This window comes from Zophobas morio, unplaced genomic scaffold (genome assembly GCF_036711695.1).
Source record: "Zophobas morio isolate AGI-343-1 ecotype UQ-CSIRO unplaced genomic scaffold, CSIRO_AGI_Zmor_V1 ptg000004l, whole genome shotgun sequence".
Lineage (NCBI taxonomy): Eukaryota > Metazoa > Arthropoda > Insecta > Coleoptera > Tenebrionidae > Zophobas > Zophobas morio.
Window position 1 is genome coordinate 8,614,817 of NW_026972109.1, and position 12,275 is coordinate 8,627,091.

The window sequence follows — 12,275 nt, forward strand, 5'->3', positions numbered from 1 at the left end:
AATGAAGAATCCAGAAACTTAAAAGTTCCCAAAAATGAAATGTTGGGAATTTGAGAAATCTAAAATTCGAAAAGCGGAAAACCAAGAAATCGAAACAAATAATCGCAAAATCAAAAAACGTAAAACTTAAGAAGTCGGAAAATTGAAAAATCAAAACTTGAATAAGTATCAAAAAAAAAAATCGAAGAACTAAAAAATCGAAAATCCAAATTTAAAAAAATGCAAAAATTGAAAAACTGGAAAATTCAAGAATCGAAAGTCTAAAAAATCGAGAAATTGAAACATTCCAAAACTGAAATGACGAAAAATTGGAAAAGCGAGATATTGAAAAATCGAAACATCGAAAAATTGGGAAATAGAAATAAGCCAAAATTGAAAAAACGAAAAGTTAAAAATTGAAAATTTATCAATAAAAAAACCGATAAATCGAAAAATTGAAAATCGAAAAACTTAAACCGAAAAGTCGAAAAATCGAAAGATCAAGAAATTGGAAAATTGAAAATTAAAAAAATTCCAAAATTGAAAAATCGGACAGTCTAAAACCGAGAATTCGAAAAATCGACAAACAGAAAAATCGAAAAATCTAAAATTTTTTAAATTAAAAAATAAAAATGTTGCAAAATTAAAAAATCGAGGCATCAAAAAATCGAAAAATTTTGAAACCAAGAAATCAAAACAAATAAATTGCTTAATCGAAAAACGTAAAATTTAAAAAGTCGAAAAATTGAAAAATAAAAAAACTCAAAAATAAAAAAAAATCGAAGAACTGGAAAATCGAAAATCTAATAATCGACAAGTCTAAAATTTAAAAATTGAAAAATCAAAATCTCGAAAAGTTACAAAATTCAAACATTTTCAAGTCGAAAAACCGAAAAATCGAAAATCCAAAATTAAAAAAATGCAGAAATTGAAAAACCGGAAAATTTAGTAATCGAAAATCTGAAAAATTGAGAAATTGAAACATTCCAAAACTAAAATGACGAAAAATTGGAAAAGCGAGATATTGAAAAATCGAAACACGAAAAATTGGGAAATAGAAACAAGCCAAAATTGAAAAATCGAAAAGCTAAAAATTGAAAATTTAACAATATAAAGACCGATAAATCGAAAAATTGAAAGATTAAGAAATTGGAACATCAAAAAACTGAAAAATTGAAAATCTAAAAATTCCAAAAATTGAAAAATCGAGCAGTCTAAAACCAAGAATTCGAAAAATCGACAAACAGAGAAATCGAAAAATCTCAAATTTTTTAAATTAAAAAATAAAAATGTCGAAAAATTAAAAACTCGAGACATCAAAAAATCGAAAAATTTGAAAACCAAGAAATCGAAACAAATAAATCGCTTAATCGAAAAACGTAAAATTTAAAAAGTCCAAAAATTGAAAAATAAAAAAAACTCAAAAATAAAAAAAAAACGAAGAACTGAAAAATCGAAAATCTAGTAATCGACAAGTCTAAAATTTAAAAATTGAAAAATCAAAATCTCGAAAATTAAAAAAATTCAAAAATTTACAAGTCGAAAAACCGAAAAATCGAAAATCCAAGATTAAAAAAATGCAGAAATTGAAACATTCCAAAACTGAAATGAGGAAAAATTGGAAAAGCGAGATATTGATAAATCGAAACACGAAAAATTGAGGAATAGAAACAAGCTAAAATTGAAAAATCGAAAAGTTAAAACTTGAAAATTTAACAACAAAAAGACCGATAAATCGAAAAATTGAAAGATTCAGAAATTGGAACATCAAAAAACTGAAAAATTGAAAATCTAAAAATTCCAAAAATTGAAAAATCGAACAGTCTAAAACCGATAATTCGAAAAATCGACAAATAGAGAAATCGAAAAATCTAAAATTTTTTAAATTAAAAAATAAAAATGTCGAAAAATTAAAAAATCAAGACATCAAAAAATCGAAAAATTTAAAACCAAGAAATCGAAACAAATAAATCGCTTAATCGAAAAACATAAAATTTAAAAAGTCGAAAAATTGAAAAAATCGAGAAATCGAAAAGTGTAAAAATCGAAAAGTTGAAAATTCGAAAAAATGATAAATCCCAAAACTGATATGAAGTGACCTAAAAATTGAAAAAAGGAAGAAAAATTGAAGAATGGAAAAAGTGAAAATCATAAAATTGAAACAATCGAAACGTCGAAATATCCATTATTAAAAAAAAAACGAAAAATTGAAAAATAGAAACATTGAAAAGTCGAGAATCGACAAATGGGAAAAATCAAAAAATCGATTAATCAAAAATTGAAGGTTTAGAAACGTCAAAAATTGGGAAATCGAAAATAAAATCGAGAATTAAAAATCTGAAGAATCCAAAATCGAAAAAGTGAAAACTTTAAAAATAATAAATTGGAGAACTGAAGAAACAAAAAATCGAAGCATTGAAAACTAAAAATGGAGAAACTGAAAAATCGAAAAGAATAAAAATTGATGAATAGAAAAATTTGAAAGAAAAAAAAACGAATCGAATCGAAAACAAATGGAAGACTCAAAAATCGTAAAATCTAAAATTTATAGAATCGCCAAAATTGTTAAGTGACATGGAAAGACCGAAAAATTGAAAAATTAAATATCGGGAAATTGAAAAATTAAAAATCGAAAACTTGGAAAATCCAAAAATTGAAAAAATAAAGAAAATAAAAAGCCCAAATGAAAAACTGCAAATCGGAAAATTGAAGAAATGAAAAATTGAAAAATTAAATAATGGAAACTCGTGAAATTGGAAATCGAAAAATTGAAAAATTTAAATATTGGAACATTCAAAAGATGGAAAATCAGAAAACTGAAAATTTTTAAAATGAAAACTTTAAAATGGATATTTGTTTTGAAAAAGCAAAAAATTATAAAATCGAAAAATCGGGAAATCGTAAAAATAAAGAAAATAAAAAACCAAAACCAAAAATTGCAAATCGAAAATTTGAAGAAATAGAAAATTAAAGAATCGGAAAATTGAAAAATTAAAAATGGAAAACTCGATAAATCGAAAAATTGAAGAAACAAAAAAAATAAAAAATTGAAAAATCGCAAATTGATTAAAGGAAGGAAAAATTGAAAAATTTAAACAAATAATTGTAAAATCGAAACATTGCAAAATCCAATAATTGAAAAACAAAGAAAATAAAAAACCGAAACGAAAAAATACAAATCGAAAAGTTGAAAAATTAAATATTGCGAAAATTGAAAAACCGAAGAAACAACAAAAACAAAAATCGCAAATTTTTTTTATGATTTTTGAAAGAAGGGGGATTTATTGGCCTACACTTTAGGGGCTAATATTTATAATACTTAACTTCCGACCAATTTTCAACAAATAGACCTTAGATTACAAAACATTATTGTAAAATCCCCAATTATGCACTCTTCCCCCTCCTCTAAAGGTGCTCTTCCCGCCCCACTCCGTCCATCCATCCACAAAGCCCTTTTTCCCCGGACTTCCCCGCCCCCCTAAAAACCGGCAAGCAACTAATTACAAGCTAATTAAGAAGTGGCAAAACAAAGTGAACGGAGAGAAAAATGATGGGCCGCACCAAAACAAAAGCAAAACGACCCGAGACAGACAGTCATATAATATCTCACTTCCTTTCTCTTTGCTTGAAGAGTTCTCGCTTCGCGGTCGCAGCCAACGCGATCCGACCGCTCCATTAATTAGTCATTAGCACTGGCAGACAGACAGACACATGTCGCTTTTGGAATCATCTTCATGCAAATTCTCGGCGTTCTTCTTCGGTAATGCGATACATGGGAGCTTCTTCGGATGGCAGGAGTTGAGGCGGTGACGACAAGGGTGACGCAAGGGACAAAGGGAGAGAGAGCGCTTTTAGAGTTTTATTAATGAGCGAGTTGTAAGTTTCGGTTTTTTTGCTCGAGGAACATTAATATTTTCGAAGTGGGTTCGGGGGGTTATATTTAGGTGTGTGAGGAAACGTGGCGTAATAGGACGAAAATTAATTGTTAGTGTTGTTTCTTTTTAGCTATTAGTTTCTACATTAACGGTGTTTAATTTTAAAATACCAGGAAAATAATTTTTTTTAAAGCTGAATATTGTTAAAGTGAAACTACAAGATTATTATTTTTCTGGGATTACCCTTTTCATTGTGGAATATCCAAATATTTTTATTTGGAAATTTTACGACACAATTTGTATTAAATTAAGATTCGTAAGCTGCCTTCGAAAAAGGTTTTTGCACTCGTCGGAAACAGTCGGCGCGTGTCACAGACAAAGGAGAATTATAATAATATTCTTCTTTGTCTGGTGTCCTAACTAGTAAGTAATTAATTGACCAGAGGACACAGATGCTTAAAAATTATACTCAACAAATCAGACAGATTGTTATTTAAACACATTTTTTTTTGGCTTTAGTTAAAGTCAGCTTTTCTAAAAAAGTGTATAAAAACAAGTTTGCAACGTTGGCAGCATCAGCTTATTTTTTTTTGCATCGATTTTTCGATGTGTCGATTTTTTACTTTTTCGATTTTTAAATTTTAGATTTTTCAGTTTTTTGATATTTTAATTTTTCAATATAAGATATTTCGATTTCTCGATTTTTCATTTCAGTTCTTGAAGTTTTCGAATTTTTCAAGTGTTTTGATTTCTTAATCTATCGATTTTTCGATTTCCCGGTTTTAGATTTTCTGTTTGTCAATTGTCGTTTTTTCAAATTTTCGATTTTTCAATTTTTCGATTTTTCAATTAATCGATGTTTTGATTTTCCCATTTCTTCGATATTCCTGTTCTTCAATTCTTTAATTTTTCGATTTTTCAGGTTTTTGATTTTTTTTTCGACTTCACTTTTTGGATTTTTCTATTGCTCAATTTTTCGACTTTTTAGGTTCTCAGTTTTTGGATATTTCAGTTTTCGGATTTTTCAGGTTTTCCATTTTTCAGTTTTTCTTTCATTTTTCAGTTTTGGGATTTTTCAATATTTTGATTCTTCGACTTTTCGATTTTTGGCTTCTGGAGTTTTCGATGTGTCGATTTTATTACTTTTTCGATTTTTCAATTTTTCGATTGCTTAATCTTTTGATTTTTCGACTTCCCGGTTTTAGATTTTCTGTGTTCAATTGTCGTTTTAAATTTTTCGATTTTTCAATGTTTTGATTTCCCGATTTAGTTTCCCATTTTTAGTTTTTCTTTCATTCAAACTCAATTTTTCGATTTTTCAATTAATCGATGTTTTGATTTTCCCATTTCTTGACCTTCGAGTGTTTCGATTTTCCTGTTCTTCAATTCTTTATTTTTTTTATTTTTCAGGTTTTTAATTTTTCTATTTTTCGATTTATTAAGATTTCTATTTTGCGACTTCACTCTGGATTTTTCGATTTTTCAGTTTTAGGATTTTTCAATATTTCAATTCTTCGGCTTTTCTATTTTTGACTTCTGGATTTTTCGATTTGTCTACATTTTTACTTTTTCGATTTTTCAATTTTTGGATTTTTAAATTTTAGATTTTTCAATCTTTTCATATTTTAATTTTTCAATATTTCTTAATCTTTCTATTTTTCGACTTCCTGGTTTTAGATGTTCTGTTTTTCAATTTTTCGATTTGTTAATTTTTCATTCCCGATTTATCGAGATTTGATTGTTCAGGTTTTCGATTTATCATTTTTTCAATTTTTTATTTTGGCCTATTTCGGTTTCTCAGTTTTTCCAGTTTTCCATTTTTTCGTTTTTTGAATTTTTCGCTTTTCCAGTTTTTCAACTTTTAACTTTTTGTTTGTCGATTTCTCCATTTTTCAATTTTTCGACTTCATCACTTTTCGTTCTTTGGATGTTTCAATCTCTCAATTTTTCAATTTTTCAAATTTTTAAGTTTTTTGATTTCTTGATTTATCGAGATTTGGATTTTTCGACATTTTGATTGTCAGTTTCTCAATTTATAAATTGTTCAATTTTTAACTTTCGATTTTTCGATTTTGACCTATTTCGGTTTCTCAGTTGTTCGACTTTTCGGCTCCATGATTTCTTGATCTTTTGATTTTTCGATTTCTCAGTTTTTCGATGTTTCGATTTTTCAGTTATCTGATTTTTTAAATTTGGGAGCTTCGATTTTCAGTTCTTTGATATTACGATTTTTCAGTGTTTCGGTTTTACGATTTTTTAAGGATGATTTTAATTGTTCATTTTTTTTTTCTCACTGTTAATATCATACAGTGTATCGACAACAACCACAAAAAGCTTTTTTATTGGCATCGACTATTTAAATTTGGCGCTTGCCTTTGACGGTTGAGGACTCCAATGTCAATAAGGGTGGTTTTGCAAAATCAGCCTGTATGTCGCATCTACATTAATCTATGATTTAACCCTCATCTTATCACGAAGACTAAAAACTTATCGAAGCTCAAAATTGACAAATAGAATATTAGCGAAAGTCAAAATTAACTATTAGGTAACTATGTTTGTACATTTTAGAAAAATAAAATATAAAAAGAGTTACATATGAGATATGTACTTATGTATTTTGTGTTACATTGAAATTTGATGAGAGAATTGTCTATGAACATTAGTACAACTACAGTGACTCCACTTTTGTTCACATAGAGTGTATAGAACAGGAAATGTCAATCTCGGTCCTCTCCAAAAAATATATTGCGTCAACTTGAAATTTATAGTGACATGGTTTAAAAAGTTTTGATTTGAAAGTGTACCCACGTTTTTATCGTTATTAGACGGATGATCATCAAAAAATAAAATTTATGGAACGAAATTTTATAATTTGTCTTAGGACTTACATAGCGAACATGTCTGAAATTTTAGTACGACATTAACAATGATCTAGTGCATAATTACAGAACTGGACTAAAATAAATTAAAATGCTTTGATGAATGTAGTAATTATTGTGCTCGAGAAGTGAGGGAGGTACTACGTAAGTAGCTTTGCAGGTTTTTAGCAATTTTCATTTCTTCGTGTTAATTATCTGCTAAAATTATAACAAACAGACGAGCCGCTCACTTCTAAAGTGAACTGAGTTATGTGCTACTATCCACATAAATTTATTACTTCCCGAGCGTAAGCCACTTTTACTTACGTTTTCTAGATCTTTCAGGAGTACGAAGAAATAGGTCTCCCTTTTCCGTCTGTCTGTCCGTCTGTACGTCTGTCTCCCGTCCTGATTTTGATTAAACAGATAATCTCCGAAAATACTGTGTCGCTTGTTGTCAAATGTTGTACATATTTTATTAGGAATATGGTGTAGATGGTAAAACGCTAACCAAAATTTGTCTAATCATCCCCACCAATCATGCGATGACGTCACTTCAAAATTGTACATAGAAAATGCCAAAACGCCCAAATTTTGGAAAAAAATCAAAATTATATAACATTTTGCAATTTAATTTTGAAACTGCCAAACCGAATGCTTTGAAATCTTGCAGATGTTTTAACCTTATAGTAAGGAATAATACATTTTTAATCAAAGTATATTTGCTTATCCTCTCCAAAAAATTGATGACGTCATCTCAAAATTTTTTTCTCATTTTAGCCGGATAAATCCTATCTAAAATGTGCAAAATATGACCAGTCTACACTTGTGATTTATTTTGAATATATAATTCATATTTTTTAAATTTGCTTATACAGAGCGTCCCAGAACAATTTTTGAGTGAGTTGTTAAAGAACAAATGTCCAATCGGATTAAGGAATTTAACTCGTTACTTTCAAAATATGCAATTTAACACCTTTTAAATTTAACAAGTTTTTACAAGTTTAATAGAGGCAAAATCAATCTCATCTTAGCAAGTCATAGCCCCGCCCACCCGCCCCTACTTTTTCAGAGTTTATGTCATTTGCCAAAATAAGTTTTACCTTTGCAAGTACTAGCCCCACGCACCCGCCCTCTATTTTCTCAGAGGGTATGGCATTTGCCAAAATCAGTCTTATCTGAGCACGTACTAGCCCCGCCCGCCCGCCCCTATTTTCTGTGAGGATATGTCATTTGCCAAAATAAGATTTATCTCAGCAAGTACTAGACCCGCCCTCCCACTCTCTATTTTCTCAGAGGGTATAGCGTTTGCCAAAATCAGTCTTATCTTAACAACTACTAGCCCCGCCCACCCGCCCCTATTTTCTCAGAGGATATATTATTTGCCAAAATCACTCTTATCTTACCAGGAACTAGCCCCGCACACCCTTCTTTTCTTAGTGGGTATGTCATTTACCCAAATCGGTCTTAGATTATGAAGTACTAAGCCCGCCCACCCGCCCTCTATTATCTTAGAGGGATTTCTCTGACATTTCTTCGAAAATTTCTCGAGATTTCCTCAAGATTTCTCAAAATTTCTCAAGATTTCTCGAGATTTTTCAAGATTTCTCAGGATTTCTTCAAATTTCTTAAAGTTGTCTCAAGGATTCTCAAGACTTCTCTAGAAATCTTGATTTCTTAGAATTTTTCAAGGTTTCGTGGTTCGAGATTTCTATATTTTTCCAAAATGTTTGCGATTTACAAGAGCGAATAGGGATTTTTTTTGTAAATTATTTAAAACAATCTTGAGGTTCTAGATGTTCCTGTTTGGAAAGAATTTGAAAGTGCTTTGGAGCCTCTAGTGTCTTTTTTATAATAATTTAATTAAATTTCTTACAGGATACGTCATTGGCCAAAATTAGTCTTAATGGGTTCTAGCCGCACCCACCTCTCTTTCCTTAGAGGATGTCTCATTTGCCAAAATCAGTTTTATCTTGGCAGCTACTAGCTAGGATAAGACTGATTTTGGCAAATGACATACGCTCGAAAAAAAGAGAGGGTGGGTGGGCGGTGCTAGTCTCTGCTAAGATAAGACTGATTTTGGCTAATGAGATACATTCTAAGAGCAGAGAGGATGGGCGGGCGGGGATAGTACCTGCTAGGGTTTTGGCAAACGAAATCTCTCTAAGAAAATAGAGGGCGGGTGGGCGGAATTAGTACTTGCTAAAATAAAATCAATTTTGGCAGATGACATATCCCCTAATAAAAGAAAGTGTGGGTGGGCGGGGCTAGTAGCTTTTAAAATCAGTTTGTTATGTTTATTGTCCTAGAAAAAATAAAAGGTAGATCTCAGTCATTATTGTTACTAAGAAATCAGAAAGTAAGCCGGAGGTATTCACGCATTAGGTGTGTGCAGTATTGCCAATTTCACTTTTATAAAAGTACATTTTTTCGTAATCTATATCATAAAGAATTTTTTAATTATTTAATTAGAACGAATTGAAGAGTTAATCCGTCATTTTCCAGACACCTGGTATATTAAAAAATGGTCACTACGTCTAAATTTGCGTAATTTGCCTAAAGTTGTTTGCAAGAAATTTCTAGTTCTGAGAAGTAATTTGAAAGAATCTCGAGGATCCCTTGTGTCTGGTTTTTGAAGTAAGTAGTTTGAAAGAATCTCGGGGACCTTTAGTGTGTCTTGTTTTTGAAGTAATTTGAAAAAAATCTCGGGATTTGTTTTGTTTTGTTTTTGAAGTGGTTTGAAAGAATCTCTGGGACTCCTTGTATTTTGTGTTTGCAGTAGTTTGATAGAATCTCAGCGACCCTCTGTGGGTCTCATTTTTAACATAGTCTGAAAGAATCTTGGGAACCTGTTGCGTTTTGTTTTTGAATTATTTTGAAAGAATCACAAGAATCCCTTTGATTTGTTTTTGAAGTAGTGTGATAGAATCTGGAGAACTCTCTGTGAGTCTTGTATTTCAAATAATTTGAAAAAATCTCGAAGATCTTTTTTTTTTTTGTTTTGGAAATGGTTTGAAAGAATCTCGGGAACTCCTTGTGTTTTGTTTTTGAAGTAGTTTGATAGAATCTCGGGGACCTGCTGCGGGTTTTATTTTTAAAGTAATCTGAAAGAATCTTGGGAACCTGTTGTGTTTTGTTTTTGAACTAGTTTGAAAGAATCTCGAGGATCCCTTATGATTTGATTTTGAAGTAATTTGATAGAACCTCGGGGACCTGCTGTATGTCTTGTTTTTGAAGTAATTTGGAAGAATATCTGGGACCCCTTGTGTTTTGTTTATGAAGTAGTTTGATAGAATCTCGGGGACTCATTGTGCCTGGTTTTTGAAGTAGTTTGAAAGAATCTAGAGGACCCCTTTTATTTTGTTTCTGAAGTAGTTTGAAACAGAATTCCAAATAATTTGAATGAATTTCGGGCACCCCTTTTGCCGTTTTTGAAGCATGAATGAAAGAATGAATGAATTTACTTAACCATAACATTAACAACCAATATAAATCAGCATGTTTTACGTCAAAATACAAATTAAAATTAAAATATAAAGACATAAAATCTGGCAAACAGTTAAGAGGAGTCTCTACCTGTGGCTTTCAGGATTTTCAATATATTTTCAGAACGTAGTATCTCCGTTATTAATAAACCTATTATTATAAAATTTGAACTATAACTTGTTCACACCTTTCACTATGTAAGACAAGAGAGTCTTTTTTAAACAATTTTGTCCTCGTCTGTTTTTTAACATTTTCGTGAAATTATTATTCATCACTTAGATTTGAAAATCAATATCTTTATTCTGGAAACTTCGTAACGCAGTTTTCGCCACTGTTTTTAGCTTACACAACTGTGTAAAAAAATTGTTTTGATCATAATTAAAGTTATTTTTATAATAATAAAAGTTATTTTTATAATAAGCAAAATAGCAATGAGGTTTACTATATTCACTAAAGAGATATTTGTTGTTTAATAGAAATATTACAGACTCATTTATGTAAAAACTAGACAGCGTAGTTAGTAGTACCTGCTAAGATAAGAGTGACTTTGGAAAATGAGCTACTCTCTAGGAAAGAGAGGGTGGGTGGGCGGGGCTAGTACCTGTTAAGATAAGAGTGATTTTGGCAAATGACATACCCTTTAAGATAAGAGAGGGTGGGTGGGCGAGGCTAATACCTGCTAAGGTAAAAGTGATTTTGGCAAATCACATACCCTGTAAAAAAAGAGGGGGTGGCAAGTACTAGCCCCGCCCACCCACCCTTTGTTTTCTTAGAAGACATGTCATTTGCCAAAATCAGTCTAATTACATTGTATTTAATAAAATAAAAGTAGTTTTTAAAGAGTCTCGGAGCCTGGTTTTTGAAATAGTTTGAAAAAATCTCTGGGACTCCTTGTATCTGGTTTTTTGAAGTAGTTTGAAAGAATCCCGAGACCCCTTTTTGTTTTGGTTTTGAAGTAGTGTGAAGGAATCTCGGGGACTCCTTGGGTCTAGTTTTCGATGTATAGTTTGAAAGAATCTCGCGATCCCTTTTTGTTTTATTTTTGAAGTAGTTTGAAAGAATATTGGAGACCCCTTTTGATTTGGTTTTGAAGTTCACTCAAAGAATCTCGGGGACCTCTTGTGTCTGGTTTTTGAAGTAGTTTGAAAGAATCTCGGGGACCCCTTTTGTTTTGGTTTGGAAGTAGTTTTAATAAATCTCGGGGACATCTTGTGTCTGGTTTTGAAGTAGTTTGAAACAATCTTGGAGACCCTTTTTGTTTTGGTGTTGTAGTAGTTTGAAAAAATCTCCTGGACCGTTCGCGTCTGGTTTTTGAAGTAGTTTGATAGAATTTCGAGGACCCCTTGTGTTTTATTTTTGAAATAGTTGGAAAGAATTTCGGGGACTCTTTTTTGCTTCTTTTTTGAAATATCAATGAATGAATGGATCAATTTATTTAAACATAACATTAACAACCAATATACATCAGCATGTTACACATCAAAATATAAATTAGAATTACATGTTAAAATATAAAGACATCACACTCAAAATCAGACAAACAGTTAAATACTGAAGAGCATAATTGAGCAAACCATTTTAATTTAATTTATGTAACTTAATCTAATTTAGCAACATATTTGTCTTCATAATATTCTCTTATACTGTACTAAGCTTTCACTAGTTTTTTTTTTTTTTTTTAGTTTAAATGGTCCGTTTTCTTTTCCTTTAATTATACATATTTAGAGACGTTCATTTTTTTTTTTCTCTTTGTCTGATAGATGCTTTTATCGTGTTATGTCACTCATTGTAATTAAAATTTTAAGTAATGAATGACTTAACGAAAGGGAAAAGATACGACTCCATGTTATTTTTTTTGTCGTTTTCTCTAAACTTTGGTGAAAGATTATTTTAAATATGTATTATTGAGCACGGTACATTTTTTTGGAGCTACCACAGTCACTAAATTGATCTTGTCGTTTAATATAAATGCTACAGACTTACATAAATACAGACTAGAAAGCGTTAGTATATTGTATTTTATAAAATAAAAGTAGTTTGAAAGAATCTCGGGGACCCCTTGTGTCTGGTTTTTGAA